Genomic DNA, 23,356 nt, shown 5'->3' on the forward strand with positions numbered 1-23,356 from the left:
ATAGATAGACATGATGAATAGATAGATAGACATGATGAATAGATAGACATGATGAATAGATAGACATGATGAATAGATAGATAGACATGATGAATAGATAGACATGATGAATAGATAGACATGATGAATAGATAGATAGACATGATGAATAGATAGACAGACATGATGAATAGATAGATAGACATGATGAATAGATAGACATGATGAATAGATAGATAGACATGATGAATAGATAGACATGATGAATAGATAGATAGACATGATGAATAGATAGATAGACATGATGAATAGATAGATAGACATGATGAATAGATAGAGATGATGAATAGATAGACATGATGTATAGATAGATAGACATGATGAATAGATAGATAGACATGATGAATAGATAGATATGATGAATAGATAGACATGATGAATAGATAGATATGATGAATAGATAGACATGATGAATAGATAGATAGACATGATGAATAGATAGATAGACATGATGAATAGATAGATAGACATGATGAATAGATAGACAGACATGATGAATAGATAGATAGACATGATGAATAGATAGATAGACATGATGAATAGATAGATAGACATGATAAATAGATAGATAGACATGATAAATAGATAGATAGACATGATAAATAGATAGATAGACATGATGAATAGATAGACATGATGAATAGATAGATAGACATGATGAATAGATAGATAGACATGATGAATAGATAGATAGACATGATGAATAGATAGACAGACATGATGAATAGATAGATAGACATGATGAATAGATAGACAGACATGATGAATAGATAGATAGACATGATGAATAGATAGACATGATGAATAGATAGACATGATGAATAGATAGATATGATGAATAGATAGATAGACATGATGAATAGATAGATAGACATGATGAATAGATAGACAGACATGATGAATAGATAGACAGACATGATGAATAGATAGACATGATGAATAGATAGATAGACATGATGAATAGATAGATATACATGATGAATAGATAGATAGACATGATGAATAGATAGACAGACATGATGAATAGATATATATATACATGATGAATAGATAGATAGACATGATGAATAGATAGATAGACATGATGAATAGATAGACATGATGAATAGATAGATAGACATGATGAAATGATAGATAGACATGATGAATAGATAGATAGACATGATGAATAGATAGATAGACATGATGAATAGATAGATAGACATGATGAATAGATAGATAGACATGATGAATAGATAGATAGACATGATGAATAGATAGACATGATGAAAAGATAGACATGATGAATAGATAGATAGACATGATGAATAGATAGACATGATGAATAGATAGACATGATGAATAGATAGATAGACATGATGAATAGATAGACATGATGAAAAGATAGACATGATGAATAGATAGATAGACATGATGAATAGATAGATAGACATGATGAATAGATAGATAGACATGAAGAATAGATAGATAGACATGATGAATAGATAGATAGACATGATGAATAGATAGATAGACATGATGAATAGATAGACAGACATGATGAATAGATAGATAGACATGATGAATAGATAGATAGACATGATGAATAGAAAGATAGACATGATGAATAGATAGATAGACATGATGAATAGATAGATAGACATGATAAATAGATAGACATGATGAATAGATAGATAGACATGATAAATAGATAGACATGATGAATAGATAGATAGACATGATGAATAGATAGACATGATGAATAGATAGATAGACATGATGAATAGATAGATAGACATGATGAATAGATAGACATGATGAATAGATAGATAAGCATGATGAATAGATAGATAGACAAGATGAATAGCCTGGGGACCCCGGACTGGAGACCCCGGACTGGAGACCCCGGACTGGAGACCTCGGACTGGAGACCCCGGACTGGGGACCTTCGCTGGAGGGTCTGGACAGCCGACCGTCTCAGGAGGTTCCGGACCGTCGCTGGAGGTTCGGGACGGGGAACTGTCGCCAGAAGCTCCAGGCTGGGAACTGTCGCCAGAAGCTCCAGACTGGGAACTGTCGCCAGAAGCTCCAGACTGAGAACTGTCGCTAGAAGCTCCAGACTGAGAACTGTCGCTAGAAGCTCCAGACTGAGAACTGTCGCTAGAAGCTCCAGACTGGGAACTGTCGCCAGAAGCTCCAGACTGAGAACTGTCGCTAGAAGCTCCAGACTGGGAACTGTCGCCAGAAGCTCCAGACTGAGAACTGTCGCTAGAAGCTCCAGACTGAGAACTGTCGCTAGAAGCTCCAGACTGAGAACTGTCGCTAGAAGCTCCAGACTGAGAACTGTCGCTAGAAGCTCCAGACTGAGAACTGTCGCTAGAAGCTCCAGACTGAGAACTGTCGCTAGAAGCTCCAGACTGAGAACTGTCGCTAGAAGCTCCAGACTGAGAACTGTCGCCGGAAGCTCTAGACTGTGGAGGCGCACTGGAGGCCTGATGCGTGGTGCCGGCACTGGTGGTACCGGGCTGGGGACACGCACCTCAGGGCGAGTGCGGGGAAGAGGCACAGGACGTACTGGACTATGGAGGTGCACTGGAGATCTGGAGCGTAGATGCGCAATGCGTCCTAGCTGGATGCTCACTTGAGCCCGGCAAGTGCGGGGCGCTGGCACAGGACACACTGGGCTGTGAAGGCGTACTGGCGATACAGTGCATATAGAAGCCGGCGCAGGATATCCTGGTCCGAAGAGGTGTACTGGAGACCAGGAGCGTTGAGCCAGCACCATCCGTCCTGGCTGGATGCCCACTCTAGCGCGGCAAATGTGTTGAGCTGGAATAGACCGCACCGGGCAGTGAATACGCACTGGAGAAACAGTGCACATCACCGCCTAACAAGGTGCCTGACCAGTGACACGCTCCCCACGGTAAGCACGGGGAGTTGGCTCAGGTCTAACCCCTGACTCCGCCAATCTACCCGTGCCCCCCCCCAAAAAAATGTTTTGGAGCTGCCTCTCGGGTTTCCGTGCTAGCCGTGAACCCTAGTATGTCCTCTACTCGTCTTTCTCCCGAGCCCAGGATGTCCACTCCTCTTGAACACGCTGCTTGGTCTTTTTCTGGTGGGATCTTCTGTCACGATTGTCATAATGATGAGACCAAGGCGCAGCCTGAAAAGAGTCCCACATATTTTTTATGAACTGAAACTCACCAAAACAAAACAACAAACAACCAAATGAAACGTGAAGCTACTAGTGTGAACACAGGCACCTAACTGTAGACAAGATCCCACACCAGAAAGTGGGAAAAGGGCTTCCTAAATATGAACCCCAATCAGAGACAACGATAAACAGCTGTCTTTGATTGGGAAGCATATCAGGCCAACATAGACATACAAAACCCCTAGACATACAAAAAACTAGAGTACCCACCCTAGTCACACCCTCACCCTCACCCTATATAGAAAACAGAGATATCTAAGGTCAGGGCGTGACAGCAAGACACAGCATACAGACAGAGCAACATAGAACAAGCAAGTCATAGCATACAGACAGAGCAACATAGAACAAAAAGCAACAAGACAATTTGACCACATCCCAGAGAATCACTCAGAGAAAACAGTGCCAGGCAGTTCGGACACAACTTCTCATTCAACGGGTATCTTCATTTGTTTACCTATTTTCTACACTGTAGAATGTGTGCAATGCTGACTTTAATTAGGCTTCTTTGAAGAATCTCAAATATAAAATATTCCATATGTGTTATTTCATAATTTTTTGATGTCTTCACTATTATTCTAGAATTTAGAAAACAGTAAAAATAAAGAAAAACCCTTGACTGAGTAGGTGTTCTAGAACCTTTGTGTACAAGCTTTTGACAGGAAGTGTATATTTATGTGTCATTCTTTTATTGCAATTTTTGTTCAGGTTTTTACTGCAGCCTCTTCAGCACCCCCCCACATTCCCGCCGCTATGCATCCTCTGCTCTCTCAACTCAGTGTTTACAATGGTGTTTCATCTTGCTAGACAGTGCCATCTCCCGACTAGAGATCAATGTGACGCCGCACTCAGCACAGAGTTGGTCGATACAGGCCGTGTCTATAATAGGTGAATTAAGATCATTATTATCGGTCTCTGCCTGGGCCTCAGCCCACGAGCAGCATGGGAAGGAATACAGAGGACTCTCTTTTGAGGCTGAAGTATCTGTCATGTTTAAGCCTGGCAGTCAAACGAAGCAAGGCAGAGCTATAAAGGGAAGGAGAGAGAAAGAGGGGGATTGAGAGAGATGGAGGGAAGGAGAGAGAACGAGGGGGATTGAGAGAGATGGAGGGAAGGAGAGAGAACGAGGGGGATAGAGGGAGAGATGGAGGGAAGGAGAGAGAACGAGGGGGATTGAGAGAGATGGAGGGAAGGAGAGAGAACGAGGGGGATAGAGGGAGAGATGGAGGGAAGGAGAGAAAACGAGGGGGATAGAGGGAGAGATGGAGGGAAGGAGAGAAAACGAGGGGGATAGAGGGAGAGATGGAGGGAAGGAGAGAGAACGAGGGATAGAGGGAAAGATGGAACGAAGGAGAGAGAACGAGGGGGATTGAATCAAATGGACTATGGGAGTTCTAAAAGTCAGGGGATGAATCCCCAATGGCATCCTATTCCTTAAACAGCCCTATGGGCCCTGGTCAAAAGTAGTGCATGTAGGGAATAGGGTGCCACAGTTTAAGCCTCGAGTCCCCACACTGCATCAGCACTTCTTCATCATTCAGATTGGTCCAGAACGTGTGTGTGAGCAGAGCTGATTAAATTCTGCAGAGCTGAGCTTTCTGTCTGCATAACAATAGACTGAACAACTATTGAACACAACACTGCATTTCACTAGTTTATGTTGTGTGTCCCTCCCTCTCTTCTCTCCCTCTCTCCCTCTCTCCCTCTCTCCCTCTCTCTCTCCCTCCCTCCCTCTCACCCTCTCTCTTCCACTCCCTCCCTCTTTCCAAGCACCTTTCTGTCCTGGCACCCCAATGGTGGAACAAGCTTCAACCTGAAGCTAGGACAGCAGAGTCCCTGCCCATCTTCTGAAAACATCTATAACCCTACCTCTTCAAACATAATCTTAAACATCTAGAACCCTGTCTCTTCAAACAGAATCTTAAACATCTAGAACCCTACCTCTTCAAACATAATCTTAAACATCTAGAACCCTGTCTCTTCAAACATAATCTTAAACATCTAGAACCCTGTCTCTTCAAACAGAATCTTAAACATCTAGAACCCTACCTCTTCAAAGAGCTTCTTAAATAATCCCCCCCCCATCTGAAGATGAATGTACTTACTCTGACTGTGATATGTGGTTGTTCCACCTAGCTATCTGAATATACTAACTACTGTGATATGTGGTTGTCTCACCTAGCTATCTGAATATACTAACTACTGTGATATGTGGTTGTCTCACCTAGCTATCTGAATATACTAACTACTGTGATATGTGGTTGTCCACCTAGCTATCTGAATATAATAACTACTGTGATATGTGGTTGTCTCACCTAGCTATCTGAATATACTAACTACTGTGATATGTGGTTGTCTCACCTAGCTATCTGAATATACTAACTACTGTGATATGTGGTTGTCTCACCTAGCTATCTGAATATACTAACTACTGTGATATGTGGTTGTCCCACCTAGCTATCTGAATATACTAACTACTGTAATATGTGGTTGTCCCACCTAGCTATCTGAATATACTGTGATATGTGGTTGTCCACCTAGCTATCTGAATATACTAACTACTGTGATATGTGGTTGTCCCACCTAGCTATCTGAATATACTAACTACTGTGATATGTGGTTGTCCCACCTAGCTATCTGAATATACTAACTACTGTGATATGTGGTTGTCCCACCTAGCTATCTGAATATACTGTGATATGTGGTTGTCCACCTAGCTATCTGAATATACTAACTACTGTGATATGTGGTTGTCCCACCTAGCTATCTGAATATACTAACTACTGTGATATGTGGTTGTCCCACCTAGCTATCTGAATATACTAACTACTGTGATATGTGGTTGTCCACCTAGCTATCTGAATATACTAACTACTGTGATATGTGGTTGTCCCACCTAGCTATCTGAATATACTAACTACTGTGATATGTGGTTGTCCCACCTAGCTATCTGAATATGAATATACTAACTACTGTAATATGTGGTTGTCCCACCTAGCTATCTGAATGTACTAACTACTGTGATATGTGGTTGTCCCACCTAGCTATCTGAATATACTAACTACTGTGATATGTGGTTGTCTCACCTAGCTATCTGAATATACTAACTACTGTGATATGTGGTTGTCCCACCTAGCTATCTGAATATACTGTGATATGTGGTTGTCTCACCTAGCTATCTGAATATACTAACTACTGTGATATGTGGTTGTCTCACCTAGCTATCTGAATATACTAACTACTGTGATATGTGGTTGTCCACCTAGCTATCTGAATATACTAACTACTGTGATATGTGGTTGTCCCACCTAGCTATCTGAATATACTAACTACTGTGATATGTGGTTGTCTCACCTAGCTATCTGAATATACTAACTACTGTGATATGTGGTTGTCCCACCTAGCTATCTGAATATACTAACTACTGTGATATGTGGTTGTCCCACCTAGCTATCTGAATATACTAACTACTGTGATATGTGGTTGTCTCACCTAGCTATCTGAATATACTAACTACTGTGATATGTGGTTGTCTCACCTAGCTATCTGAATATACTAACTACTGTGATATGTGGTTGTCTCACCTAGCTATCTGAATATACTAACTACTGTGATATGTGGTTGTCTCACCTAGCTATCTGAATATACTAACTACTGTGATATGTGGTTGTCCCACCTAGCTATCTGAATATACTAACTACTGTGATATGTGGTTGTCCACCTAGCCATCTGAATATACTAACTACTGTGATATGTGGTTGTCTCACCTAGCTATCTGAATATACTAACTACTGTGATATGTGGTTGTCCCACCTAGCTATCTGAATATACTAACTACTGTGATATGTGGTTGTCCCACCTAGCTATCTGAATATACTAACTACTGTGATATGTGGTTGTCCCACCTAGCTATCTGAATATACTAACTACTGTGATATGTGGTTGTCCCACCTAGCTATCTGAATATACTAACTACTGTGATATGTGGTTGTCCCACCTAGCTATCTGAATATACTAACTACTGTGATATGTGGTTGTCCCACCTAGCTATCTGAATATACTAACTACTGTGATATGTGGTTGTCCCACCTAGCTATCTGAATATACTAACTACTGTGATATGTGGTTGTCCCACCTAGCTATCTGAATATACTAACTACTGTGATATGTGGTTGTTCCACCTAGCTATCTGAATATACTAACTACTGTGATATGTGGTTGTCCCACCTAGCTATCTGAATATACTAACTACTGTGATATGTGGTTGTCCCACCTAGCTATCTGAATATACTAACTACTGTGATATGTGGTTGTCCCACCTAGCTATCTGAATATACTAACTACTGTGATATGTGGTGGTCTCACCTAGCTATCTGAATATACTAACTACTGTGATATGTGGTTGTCCCACCTAGCTATCTGAATATACTAACTACTGTGATATGTGGTTGTCTCACCTAGCTATCTGAATATACTAACTACTGTGATATGTGGTTGTCTCACCTAGCTATCTGAATATACTAACTACTGTGATATGTGGTTGTCTCACCTAGCTATCTGAATATACTAACTACTGTGATATGTGGTTGTCTCACCTAGCTATCTGAATATACTAACTACTGTGATATGTGGTTGTCCACCTAGCTATCTGAATATACTAACTACTGTGATATGTGGTTGTCTCACCTAGCTATCTGAATATACTGTGATATGTGGTTGTCCACCTAGCTATCTGAATATACTAACTACTGTGATATGTGGTTGTCTCACCTAGCTATCTGAATATACTGTGATATGTGGTTGTCCACCTAGCTATCTGAATATACTGTGATATGTGGTTGTCCACCTAGCTATCTGAATATACTGTGATATGTGGTTGTCCACCTAGCTATCTGAATATACTAACTACTGTGATATGTGGTTGTCTCACCTAGCTATCTGAATATACTAACTACTGTGATATGTGGTTGTCCCACCTAGCTATCTGAATATACTAACTACTGTGATATGTGGTTGTCTCACCTAGCTATCTGAATATACTAACTACTGTGATATGTGGTTGTCTCACCTAGCTATCTGAATATACTAACTACTGTGATATGTGGTTGTCCCACCTAGCTATCTGAATATACTAACTACTGTGATATGTGGTTGTCCACCTAGCTATCTGAATATACTAACTACTGTGATATGTGGTTGTCTCACCTAGCTATCTGAATATACTGTGATATGTGGTTGTCCACCTAGCTATCTGAATATACTAACTACTGTGATATGTGGTTGTCTCACCTAGCTATCTGAATATACTGTGATATGTGGTTGTCCACCTAGCTATCTGAATATACTGTGATATGTGGTTGTCCCACCTAGCTATCTGAATATACTAACTACTGTGATATGTGGTTGTCTCACCTAGCTATCTGAATATACTAACTACTGTGATATGTGGTTGTCTCACCTAGCTATCTGAATATACTAACTACTGTGATATGTGGTTGTCTCACCTAGCTATCTGAATATACTAACTACTGTGATATGTGGTTGTCTCACCTAGCTATCTGAATATACTAACTACTGTGATATGTGGTTGTCCACCTAGCTATCTGAATATACTAACTACTGTGATATGTGGTTGTCTCACCTAGCTATCTGAATATACTGTGATATGTGGTTGTCCACCTAGCTATCTGAATATACTAACTACTGTGATATGTGGTTGTCTCACCTAGCTATCTGAATATACTGTGATATGTGGTTGTCCACCTAGCTATCTGAATATACTGTGATATGTGGTTGTCCACCTAGCTATCTGAATATACTGTGATATGTGGTTGTCCACCTAGCTATCTGAATATACTAACTACTGTGATATGTGGTTGTCTCACCTAGCTATCTGAATATACTAACTACTGTGATATGTGGTTGTCCCACCTAGCTATCTGAATATACTAACTACTGTGATATGTGGTTGTCTCACCTAGCTATCTGAATATACTAACTACTGTGATATGTGGTTGTCTCACCTAGCTATCTGAATATACTAACTACTGTGATATGTGGTTGTCCCACCTAGCTATCTGAATATACTAACTACTGTGATATGTGGTTGTCCACCTAGCTATCTGAATATACTAACTACTGTGATATGTGGTTGTCTCACCTAGCTATCTGAATATACTGTGATATGTGGTTGTCCACCTAGCTATCTGAATATACTAACTACTGTGATATGTGGTTGTCTCACCTAGCTATCTGAATATACTGTGATATGTGGTTGTCCACCTAGCTATCTGAATATACTGTGATATGTGGTTGTCCACCTAGCTATCTGAATATACTGTGATATGTGGTTGTCCACCTAGCTATCTGAATATACTAACTACTGTGATATGTGGTTGTCTCACCTAGCTATCTGAATATACTAACTACTGTGATATGTGGTTGTCTAGCTATCTGAATATACTAACTACTGTGATATGTGGTTGTCCCACCTAGCTATCTGAATATACTGTGATATGTGGTTGTCCACCTAGCTATCTGAATATAAATATACTAACTACTGTGATATGTGGTTGTCCACCTAGCTATCTGAATATACTAACTACTGTGATATGTGGTTGTCCCACCTAGCTATCTGAATATACTAACTACTGTGATATGTGGTTGTCCCACCTAGCTATCTGAATATACTAACTACTGTGATATGTGGTTGTCCACCTAGCTATCTGAATATAAATATAATAACTACTGTGATATGTGGTTGTCCCACCTAGCTATCTGAATATACTAACTACTGTGATATGTGGTTGTCCCACCTAGCTATCTGAATATACTGTGATATGTGGTTGTCTCACCTAGCTATCTGAATATACTGTGATATGTGGTTGTCTAGCTATCTGAATATACTAACTACTGTGATATGTGGTTGTCCACCTAGCTATCTGAATATACTAACTACTGTGATATGTGGTTGTCCACCTAGCTATCTGAAGATACTAACTACTGTGATATGTGGTTGTCTCACCTAGCTATCTGAATATACTGTGATATGTGGTTGTCCCACCTAGCTATCTGAATATACTAACTACTGTGATATGTGGTTGTCCACCTAGCTATCTGAATATACTAACTACTGTGATATGTGGTTGTCTCACCTAGCTATCTGAATATACTGTGATATGTGGTTGTCCCACCTAGCTATCTGAATATACTAACTACTGTGATATGTGGTTGTCCACCTAGCTATCTGAATATACTAACTACTGTGATATGTGGTTGTCTCACCTAGCTATCTGAATATACTGTGATATGTGGTTGTCCCACCTAGCTATCTGAATATACTAACTACTGTGATATGTGGTTGTCCACCTAGCTATCTGAATATACTAACTACTGTGATATGTGGTTGTCCCACCTAGCTATCTGAATATACTAACTACTGTGATATGTGGTTGTCCCACCTAGCTATCTGAATATACTAACTACTGTGATATGTGGTTGTCCACCTAGCTATCTGAATATACTAACTACTGTGATATGTGGTTGTCCCACCTAGCTATCTGAATATACTAACTACTGTGATATGTGGTTGTCTAGCTAGCTATCTGAATATACTAACTACTGTGATATGTGGTTGTCCCACCTAGCTATCTGAATATACTAACTACTGTGATATGTGGTTGTCTCACCTAGCTATCTGAATATACTAACTACTGTGATATGTGGTTGTCCCACCTAGCTATCTGAATATACTAACTACTGTGATATGTGGTTGTCCCACCTAGCTATCTGAATATACTAACTACTGTGATATGTGGTTGTCTCACCTAGCTATCTGAATATACTAACTACTGTGATATGTGGTTGTCCCACCTAGCTATCTGAATATACTAACTACTGTGATATGTGGTTGTCCACCTAGCTATCTGAATATACTAACTACTGTGATATGTGGTTGTCTAGCTATCTGAAGATTAATATACTTACTGTAAATCACTCTGGATGCATCTGCTAAATTATTAAAATGTGTGTGTGTCGTCGTCGTGGATACTGGAAATCCCCTAAAATCCCCAAAAGGATAGTAAAACATTCCTCTCTTGTGGAGTTAGGTTCAGGGAAGATAATTTGATGAGTTAGGGTTAATAGTTAAGGTTCGAATGGAAATCTATTTTAGGTCCCCGCAAGGATAGTGAAATGTGTGTGTGTGTGTGTGTGTGTGTGTGTGTGTGTGTGTGTGTGTGTGTGTGTGTGTGTGTGTGTGTGTGTGTGTGTGTGTGTGTGTGTGTGTGCCCACACACTGACCCTGATACACACTGATCTTGATACACACTGCCGTGTGTTTACTATCATTAAACTTAAGACTTCGTTTTCATCAAAGATTCCAGTAATTAGTATTACGAGATTGAACTGAATAATCATGTAACTGTAATTAACTAGGTAATTGGGACACCAAGGAAAATATTCAGATTACAAAGTTATAATTTCCCAATATAACCTTTCATATATTTTCATATCTGATCAATAGACTTCTCATTCCAAACGTCATAAATTGTTGGTTATCTGCACGAACCCAGTCTTCACTATGAGTCATCCATACATCAATTGTCTTAAATCATTTATTTATTACTAACTAAGTAATTCACAGAAATGCATAAACAAACAAACAAGGTAAATGTGGTTACATGAAATGAGAATGTGCCCCTAGTGGACTGAACCGACATGGCGGCTTGTTAGACAAAAGGGGAGGTGTGGGTCGACTAAGAAGTCACTACAGAGTGATAATTATAACAATTAAAATGCTAATCCTTTACATATGAACGCTCACTCATTCGGGAACAATTGTAATCAATATATATATATTTACGCTCAGTGTGTCGTCTTGATCGCTGGTGAAAAGTTTGTGATTTAGCTCAAATCCAATTCCCCCAATTCCCCAATTCCCCAGTTTTCCTGCACACTGTCCCTGACACACACTGATACACACTGATACACACTGACACACACTGATACACACTGACCCTGACACACACTGATACACACTGATACACACTGACACACACTGATACACACTGATACACACTGATACACACTGACCCTGATACACACTGATACACACTGATACACACTGATACACCCTGATACACACTGATACACACTGACCCTGACACACACTGATACACACTGATACACACTGACACACACTGATACACCCTGACACACACTGATACACACTGACACACACTGATACACACTGATACACACTGATACACACTGATACACACTGATACACACTGACCCTGACACACACTGATACACACTGATACACACTGACACACACTGATACACCCTGACACACACTGATACACACTGACACACACTGACACACACTGATACACACTGATACACACTGATACACACTGATACACACTGATACACACTGATACACACTGACCCTGATACACACTGATACACACTGATACACACTGACACACACTGATACACACTGATACACACTGATACACACTGATACACACTGATACACACTGACCCTGATACACACTGACACACACTGATACACACTGATACACACTGATACACACTGATACACACTGACCCTGATACACACTGATACACACTGATACACCCTGATACACACTGATACACACTGACACACACTGATACACACTGAATCACACTGATACACACTGACCCTGATACACACTGATACACACTGATACACACTGATACACCCTGATACACACTGATACACACTGACCCTGACACACACTGATACACACTGATACACACTGACACACACTGATACACCCTGACACACACTGATACACACTGACACACACTGATACACACTGATACACACTGATACACACTGATACACACTGATACACACTGACCCTGACACACACTGATACACACTGATACACACTGACACACACTGATACACCCTGACACACACTGATACACACTGACACACACTGACACACACTGATACACACTGATACACACTGATACACACTGATACACACTGATACACACTGATACACACTGATACACACTGACCCTGATACACACTGATACACACTGATACACACTGACACACACTGATACACACTGATACACACTGATACACACTGATACACACTGATACACACTGACCCTGATACACACTGACACACACTGATACACACTGATACACACTGATACACACTGATACACACTGACCCTGATACACACTGATACACACTGATACACCCTGATACACACTGATACACACTGACACACACTGATACACACTGAATCACACTGATACACACTGACCCTGATACACACTGATACACACTGACCCTGATACACACTGATACACACTGATACACACTGACACACACTGACACACACTGACACACACTGATACACACTGATACACACTGATACACACTGATACACACTGATACACACTGACCCTGATACACCCTGATACACCCTGATACACACTGATACACACTGATACACACTGATACACACTGACCCTGATACACCCTGATACACACTGACACACACTGATACACACTGATACACACTGATACACACTGACCCTGATACACCCTGATACACACTGACACACACTGATACACACTGATACACACTGATACACACTGATACACACTGACCCTGATACACACTGATACACACTGATACACACTGACCCTGATACACACTGATACACACTGATACACACTGATACACACTGACACTGATACACACTGACCCTGATACACACTGATACACACTGATACACACTGACACACACTGATACACACTGATACACACTGATACACACTGATACACACTGACCCTGACACACACTGATACACACTGATACACACTGACACACACTGATACACACTGATACACACTGATACACACTGATACACACTGACCCTGATACACACTGATACACACTGATACACACTGACACACACTGATACACACTGATACACACTGATACACACTGATACACACTGACACACACTGATACACACTGATACACACTGATACACACTGATACACACTGACCCTGATACACACTGACACACACTGATACACACTGATACACACTGATACACACTGATACACACTGACCCTGATACACACTGATACACACTGATACACCCTGATACACACTGATACACACTGACACACACTGATACACACTGATACACACTGATACACACTGACCCTGATACACACTGATACACACTGACCCTGATACACACTGATACACACTGATACACACTGACACACACTGACACACACTGACACACACTGATACACACTGATACACACTGATACACACTGATACACACTGACCCTGATACACCCTGATACACCCTGATACACACTGATACACACTGATACACACTGATACACACTGATACACACTGACCCTGATACACCCTGATACACACTGACACACACTGATACACACTGATACACACTGATACACACTGACCCTGATACACCCTGATACACACTGACACACACTGATACACACTGATACACACTGATACACACTGATACACACTGACCCTGATACACACTGATACACACTGATACACACTGATACACACTGACCCTGATACACACTGATACACACTGATACACACTGATACACACTGACACTGATACACACTGACCCTGATACACACTGATACACACTGATACACACTGATACACACTGATACACACTGACACTGATACACACTGACACTGATACACACTGATACACACTGATACACACTGACCCTGATAGACACTGACCCTGATACACACTGACCCTGATACACACTGACCCTGATACACACTGATACACACTGATACACACTGATACACCCTGATACACACTGACCCTGACACACACTGACCCTGATACACACTGACCCTGATACACACTGATACACACTGATACACACTGATACACACTGATACACCCTGATACACCCTGATACACACTGACCCTGATACACACTGACCCTGATACACACTGATCCTGATACACACTGATACACACTGACCCTGATACACACTGATACACACTAACCCTGATACACACTGATACACACTGATACACACTGGTACACACTGACCCTGATACACACTGATACACACTGATACACACTGATACACACTGACCCTGATACACACCGATACACCCTGATACACACTGACCCTGATACACACTGACCCTGACACACACTGATACACACTGACCCTGATACACACTGACCCTGATACACACTGATACACACTGATACACACTGACCCTGATACACACTGATACACCCTGATACACACTGACCCTGATACACACTGACCCTGACACACACTGATACACACTGACCCTGATACACACTGACCCTGATACACCCTGATACACACTGACCCTGATACACACTGACCCTGATACACACTGATACACACTGATACACACTGATACACACTGATACACACTGACCCTGATACACACTGATACACACTGATACACCCTGATACACACTGACCCTGATACACCCTGATACACACTGATACACACTGATACACACTGATACACCCTGATACACACTGATACACACTGATACACCCTGATACACCCTGATACACCCTGATACACACTGATACACCCTGATACACACTGATACACCCTGATACACACTGATACACACTGATACACACTGATACACCCTGATACACACTGATACACACTGATACACACTGACCCTGATACACACTGATACACTCTGATACACACTGATACACACTGACCCTGATACACACTGATACACACTGACCCTGATACACACTGATACACACTGACCCTGATACACACTGATACACACTGATACACACTGATACACACTGACCCTGATACACACTGATACACACTGACCCTGATACACACTGATACACACTAACCCTGATACACACTGATACACACTGATATCCCCCCTAACCAAAGACTACTCCAGCCAATGGCAGTCTTACTCACACTCTTAATAAAATAGAAGTACCAGACTGGAGTGAAGGACTCTCCTGTCCTCTCTTCTCTCCTCGCCCTCTACATCATTAAAACCTTTTAAGGATGTTGCGAATTTTCGCAGCTTTTTGTTAAAAATCGCGCAACATTTCAGCGCCCTGCTATTCATGCCAGGAATATAGTATATGCATATGATTAGTGTGTGTGGATAGAAAACACTCAGACGTTTCCAAAACTGTTTAAATCACGCCTGTGGCATTTACAGAACGTGCGTTTCATCGAATAGTGCATGAAAATCTGTTCACTGAAAATGGAAAAATATATTCTTCCGCGACTACAGGCAATTGTTCAAAGCGAACCGAATTACATAGAGCCGAGTTTTCATTGGCTACAGCTTCCACAGGTTGTCTAGAGTCACGTCATTTGTTGCGCAATTGATTCTTGGTCTAACCGAAACAAGGGAACTCCTTTCCTACTGTCCCCGCCCAGATTTTGGTTCGACCTTTTCAAGACATCATTTTCTCCACAGACAAGCTAATCATTTCACATCGCCTCCTGAGGAATTTTATCGCTTATTAACGTGTACTAATACCTAAAGTTGCATTACAAAAGTATTTCGAAGTGTTTTGTGAAAGTTTATCGTCGACTTTTTGAATTTAAAAAAATTACGTTATGAAATGCTAATTTTTTTTCTTTACTCGCAACGGAGTCGTAGCTCGATATCTAGGCTATATATAGACCGATTTAATCGAAAAAATACCCTAAATGATGTTTATGGGACATCTAGGAGTGCCAAGAAAGAAGCTCGTCAAAGGTAATGAATGTTTTATATTTTATTTCAGCGTTTTCGTTTGCGACGGCTAACGCAAAATCTGTAGTTTTAGGTGACGGTGCAGTATTTTGAGGGTGCATGGTATCAGATAATAGCTTCTCATGCTTTCCCCGAAAAGCATTTTACAAATCTGACTCGGTTGATAGATTCACAACGGGTGTAGCTTTAATTCAGTATATTGTATGTCAATTTTAATGAAAGTTTGAGGTTTATCAACCTCTATGGTGGCGCTCTTGAGCATTTCTGCTGATTGTGGTCCCCACTTCGGTACCACGTCCTCAACAAGTTTTAAAGTGTGAAATATACTTACTAGAATTATTCATACAGAGGCCTTTGAATCAAACAGAGGTGGAGGATGTTGTAGTGGTCTGGGTGTAGCTGGAGGAGTCAGGACAGCAGAGATGAGTAACACAAGTAACTTTACTCAAATATTCCAATAACATGTCGTAATACCGAGCGCACGATAACGAACCGAACATACATAAAACAATCACACACAAAAACCATGGGGAAAACAGAGGGTTAGATACTGAACATGTAATTGGGGAATTGAAACCAGGTGTGTAAAACAAAGACAAAACAAATGGAAAATGAAAAGTGGATCGGAGATGGCTAGAAGGCCGGTGACGTCGACCTCCGAACGCCGCCCGAACAAGGAGAGGGACCAACTTCGTGACAGATATGATGATAATAATTTTATAAATAAATTAAATAAATAAAATAAAAATAAAAAATAAAATAATGACTTATTTTATCTTATTTAGATATTAATCTTAATTCATATTTCTGTAATATTTGTAATATTCTGCTTGATTAAAAAAAAGCTTGTTACATTTCAGAATGTTCCACTCAGGTACGTTTGGTATTTACGAATGTCAGTCAGCCTTGTTGTGTTGTGGTTGTGGTGTGTAGGCTACATCAACTACAGCCATATTAGATCTGTGCAGGTGCCAGTAGCAGCAGCCTTGTTGTGTTGTGGTTGTGGTGTGTAGGCTACATCAACTACAGCCATATTAGATCTGTGCAGGTGCCAGTAGCAGCAGCCTTGTTGTGTTGTGGTTGTGGTGTGTAGCCTACATCAACTACAGCCATATTAGATCTGTGCAGGTGCCAGTAGCAGCAGCCTTGTTGTGTTGTGGTTGTGGTGTGTAGCCTACATCAACTACAGCCATATTAGATCTGTGCAGGTGCCAGTAGCAGCAGCCTTGTTGTGTTGTGGTTGTGGTGTGTAGGCTACATCAACTACAGCCATATTAGATCTGTGCAGGTGCCAGTAGCAGCAGCCTTGTTGTGTTGTGGTTGTGGTGTGTAGGCTACATCAACTACAGCCATATTAGATCTGTGCAGGTGCCAGTAGCAGCAGCCTTGTTGTGTTGTGGTTGTGGTGTGTAGGCTACATCAACAACAGACATATTAGATCTGTGCAGGTGCCAGCAGCAGCCTCTCTATGCTTTATGCATGAGTAAAGGCAGTTCAGAAAAACTTCCACATTGTGCTATTTTCATAGCAAGAGAGGCAATCCGTGTGCAGGAAAATGGTAAAAAAAAAAAAAAAAGAATAAAGAAAAACCCTTGAATGTGTATGGGGGGGGGGAGCAAGACCATACCAGACGGCCTACAGAAGCCAGATGGCCTACAGAAGCCAGATGGCCTACAGAAGCCAGATGGCCTACAGAAGCCAGACGGCCTACAGAAGCCAGACGGCCTACGGAAGAGAGATGGCCTACGGAAGCCAGATGGCCTACGGAAGCCAGACGGCCTACGGAAGCCAGACGGCCTACGGAAGCCAGACGGCCTACGGAAGCCAGACGGCCTACGGAAGCCAGACGGCCTACAGAAGCCAGACGGCCTACAGAAGCCAGACGGCCTACAGAAGCCAGACGGCCTACAGAAGCCAGACGGCCTACAGAAGCCAGACGGCCTACAGAACCCAGACGGCCTACAGAACCCAGATGGCCTACAGAAGCCAGATGGCCTACAGAAGCCAGATGGCATACAGAAGCCAGATGGCCTACAGAAGCCAGATGGCCTACAGAAGCCAGATGGCCTACAGAAGAGAGATGGTCTACAGAAGCCAGATGGCCTACAGAAGCCAGATGGCCTACAGAAGAGAGATGGCCTACAGAAGAGAGATGGCCTACAGAAGCCAGATAGCCTACAGAAGCCAGATGGCCTACAGAAGCCAGATGGCCTACAGAAGCCAGACGGCCTACAGAAGCCAGATGGCCTACAGAAGAGAGATGGCCTACAGAAGCCAGATGGCCTACAGAAGCCCGACGGCCTACAGAAGCCAGATGGCCTACAGAAGCCAGATGGCCTACAGAAGCCAGATGACCTACAGAAGCCAGACGGCCTACAGAAGCCAGACGGCCTACAGAACCCAGATGGCCTACAGAAGCCAGATGGCCTACAGAAGCCAGATGGCATACAGAAGCCAGATGGCCTACAGAAGCCAGATGGCCTACAGAAGCCAGATGGCCTACAGAAGAGAGATGGCCTACAGAAGAGAGATGGCCTAGAGAAGAGAGATGGCCTACAGAAGCCAGATGGCCTACAGAAGCCAGATGGCCTACAGAAGCCAGACGGCCTACAGAAGCCAGATGGCCTACAGAAGCCAGATGGCCTACAGAAGAGAGATGGCCTACAGAAGCCAGATGGCCTACAGAAGCCAGATGGCCTACAGAAGCCAAATGGCCTACAGAAGAGAGATGGCCTACAGAAGAGAGATGGCCTACAGAAGCCAGATAGCCTACAGAAGCCAGATGGCCTACAAAAGCCAGATGGCCTACAGAAGAGAGATGGCCTACAGAAGAGAGATGGCCTACAGAAGCCAGATGGCCTACAGAAGCCAGACGGCCTACAGAAGCCAGATGGCCTACAGAAGAGAGATGACCTACAGAAGCCAGATGGCCTACAGAAGCCAGATGGCCTACAGAAGCCAGATGGCCTACAGAAGCCAGATGGCCTACAGAAGAGAGATGGCCTACAGAAGAGAGATGGCCTACAGAAGCCAGATGGCCTACAGAAGCCAGACGGCCTACAGAAGCCAGACGGCCTACAGAAGCCAGATGGCCTACAGAAGCCAGACGGCCTACAGAAGCCAGATGGCCTACAGAAGAGAGATGGCCTACAGAAGCCAGATGGCCTACAGAAGCCAGACGGCCTACAGAAGCCAGACGGCCTAGACAAGCCAGACGGCCTACAGAAGCCAGATGGCCTACAGAAGCCAGATGGCCTACAGAAGCCAGATAGCCTACATAAGCCAGATGGCCTACAGAAGAGAGATGGCCTAGAGAAGAGAGATGACCTACAGAAGCCAGATGGCCTACAGAAGCCAGATGGCCTACAGAAGCCAGACGGCCTACAGAAGCCAGACGGCCTACAGAAGCCAGATGGCCTACAGAAGCCAGACGGCCTACAGAAGCCAGATGGCCTACAGAAGCCAGATGGCCTACAGAAGAGAGATGGCCTACAGAAGAGAGATGGCCTACAGAAGCCAGATGGCCTACAGAAGCCAGACGGCCTACAGAAGCCAGACGGCCTACAGAAGCCAGATGGCCTACAGAAGAGAGATGGCCTACAGAAGCCAGACGGCCTACAGAAGCCCGACGGCCTACAGAAGCCAGACGGCCTACAGAAGCCAGATGGCCTACAGAAGCCAGACGGCCTACAGAAGCCAGATGGCCTACAGAAGCCAGACGGCCTACAGAAGCCAGATGGCCTACAGAAGCCAGATGGCCTACAGAAGCCAGATAGCCTACAGAAGCCAGATGGCCTACAGAAGAGAGATGGCCTAGAGAAGAGAGATGACCTACAGAAGCCAGATGGCCTACAGAAGCCAGATGGCCTACAGAAGCCAGATGGCCTACAGAAGAGAGATGGCCTACAGAAGAGAGATGGCCTACAGAAGCCAGATGGCCTACAGAAGCCAGACGGCCTACAGAAGCCAGATGGCCTACAGAAGCCAGATGGCCTACAGAAGCCAGACGGCCTACAGAAGCCAGATGGCCTACAGAAGAGAGACGGCCTACAGAAGCCAGATGGCCTACAGAAGCCAGATGGCCTACAGAAGCCAGACGGCCTACACAAGCCAGACGGCCTACAGAAGCCAGATGGCCTACAGAAGCCAGATGGCCTACAGAAGCCAGATAGCCTACATAAGCCAGATGGCCTACAGAAGAGAGATGGCCTAGAGAAGAGAGATGACCTACAGAAGCCAGATGGCCTACAGAAGCCAGATGGCCTACAGAAGCCAGATAGCCTACAGAAGCCAGATGGCCTACAGAAGAGAGATGGCCTAGAGAAGAGAGATGACCTACAGAAGCCAGATGGCCTACAGAAGCCAGATGGCCTACAGAAGCCAGATGGCCTACAGAAGAGAGATGGCCTACAGAAGAGAGATGGCCTACAGAAGCCAGATGGCCTACAGAAGCCAGACGGCCTACAGAAGCCAGATGGCCTACAGAAGCCAGATGGCCTACAGAAGCCAGACGGCCTACAGAAGCCAGATGGCCTACAGAAGAGAGACGGCCTACAGAAGCCAGATGGCCTACAGAAGCCAGATGGCCTACAGAAGCCAGACGGCCTACACAAGCCAGACGGCCTACAGAAGCCAGATGGCCTACAGAAGCCAGATGGCCTACAGAAGCCAGATAGCCTACATAAGCCAGATGGCCTACAGAAGAGAGATGGCCTAGAGAAGATAGATGACCTACAGAAGCCAGATGGCCTACAGAAGCCAGATGGCCTACAGAAGCCAGATGGCCTACAGAAGCCAGATGGCCTACAGAAGAGAGATGGCCTACAGAAGAGAGATGGCCTACAGAAGCCAGATGGCCTACAGAAGCCAGACGGCCTACAGAAGCCAGATGGCCTACAGAAGCCAGATGGCCTACAGAAGCCAGACGGCCTACAGAAGCCAGATGGCCTGCAGAAGAGAGATGGCCTACAGAAGCCAGATGGCCTACAGAAGCCAGAGGGCCTACAGAAGCCAGATGGCCTACAGAAGCCAGATGGCCTACAGAAGCCAGATTGCCTACAGAAGAGAGATGGCCTTCAGAAGCCAGATGGCCTACAGAAGCCAGATGGCCTACAGAAGCCAGATGGCCTACAGAAGCCAGATTGCCTACAGAAGAGAGATGGCCTACAGAAGCCAGATGGCCTACAGAAGCCAGATGGCCTACAGAAGCCAGATGGCCTATAGAAGCCAGATGGCCTACAGAAGAGAGATGGCCTACAGAAGAGAGATGGCCTACAGAAGCCAGATGGCCTACAGAAGCCAGATGGCCTACAGAAGCCAGATGGCCTACAGAAGCCAGATGGCCTACAGAAGCCATAAGGGCCTACAGAAGCCAGATGGCCTACAGAAGAGAGATGGCCTGAGAAGCCCGACGGCCTACAGAAGCCAGATGGCCTACAGAAGCCAGACGGCCTACAGAAGCCAGACGGACTACAGAAGCCAGACGGCCTACAGAAGCCAGACGGCCTACAGAAGCCAGATGGCCTACAGAAGCCAGATGGCCTACAGAAGAGAGATGGCCTACAGAAGCCAGATGGCCTACAGAAGCCAGACGGCCTACAGAAGCCAGATGGCCTACAGAAGAGAGATGGCCTACAGAAGAGAGATGGCCTACAGAAGCCAGATGGCCTACAGAAGCCAGACGGTCTACAGAAGCCAGATGGCCTACAGAAGCCAGATGGCCTACAGAAGCCAGATGGCCTACAGAAGAGAGATGGCCTAGAGACGAGAGATGGCCTACAGAAGCCAGATGGCCTACAGAAGCCAGATGGCCTACAGAAGCCAGACGGCCTACAGAAGCCAGATGGCCTACAGAAGCCAGATGGCCTACAGAAGCCAGATGGCCTACAGAAGAGAGATGGCCTACAGAAGCCAGATGGCCAACAGAAGCTAGACGGCCTACAGAAGCCAGATGGCCTACAGAAGCCAGATGGCCTACAGAAGCCAGACGGCCTACAGAAGCCAGATGGCCTACAGAAGAGAGATGGCCTACAGAAGCCAGATGGCCTACAGAAGCCAGATGGCCTACAGAAGAGAGATGGCCTACAGAAGAGAGATGGCCTACAGAAGCCAGATGGCCTACAGAAGCCAGATGGCCTACAGAAGAGAGATGGCCTACAGAAGAGAGATGGCCTACAGAAGCCAGATGGCCTACAGAAGCCAGATGGCCTACAGAAGCCAGATGGCCTACAGAAGCCAGATGGCCTACAGAAGAGAGATGGCCTACAGA

The sequence above is a fragment of the Oncorhynchus nerka genome, linkage group LG24 (genome assembly GCF_034236695.1).
Source record: "Oncorhynchus nerka isolate Pitt River linkage group LG24, Oner_Uvic_2.0, whole genome shotgun sequence".
Classification (NCBI taxonomy): Eukaryota; Metazoa; Chordata; class Actinopteri; order Salmoniformes; family Salmonidae; genus Oncorhynchus; species Oncorhynchus nerka.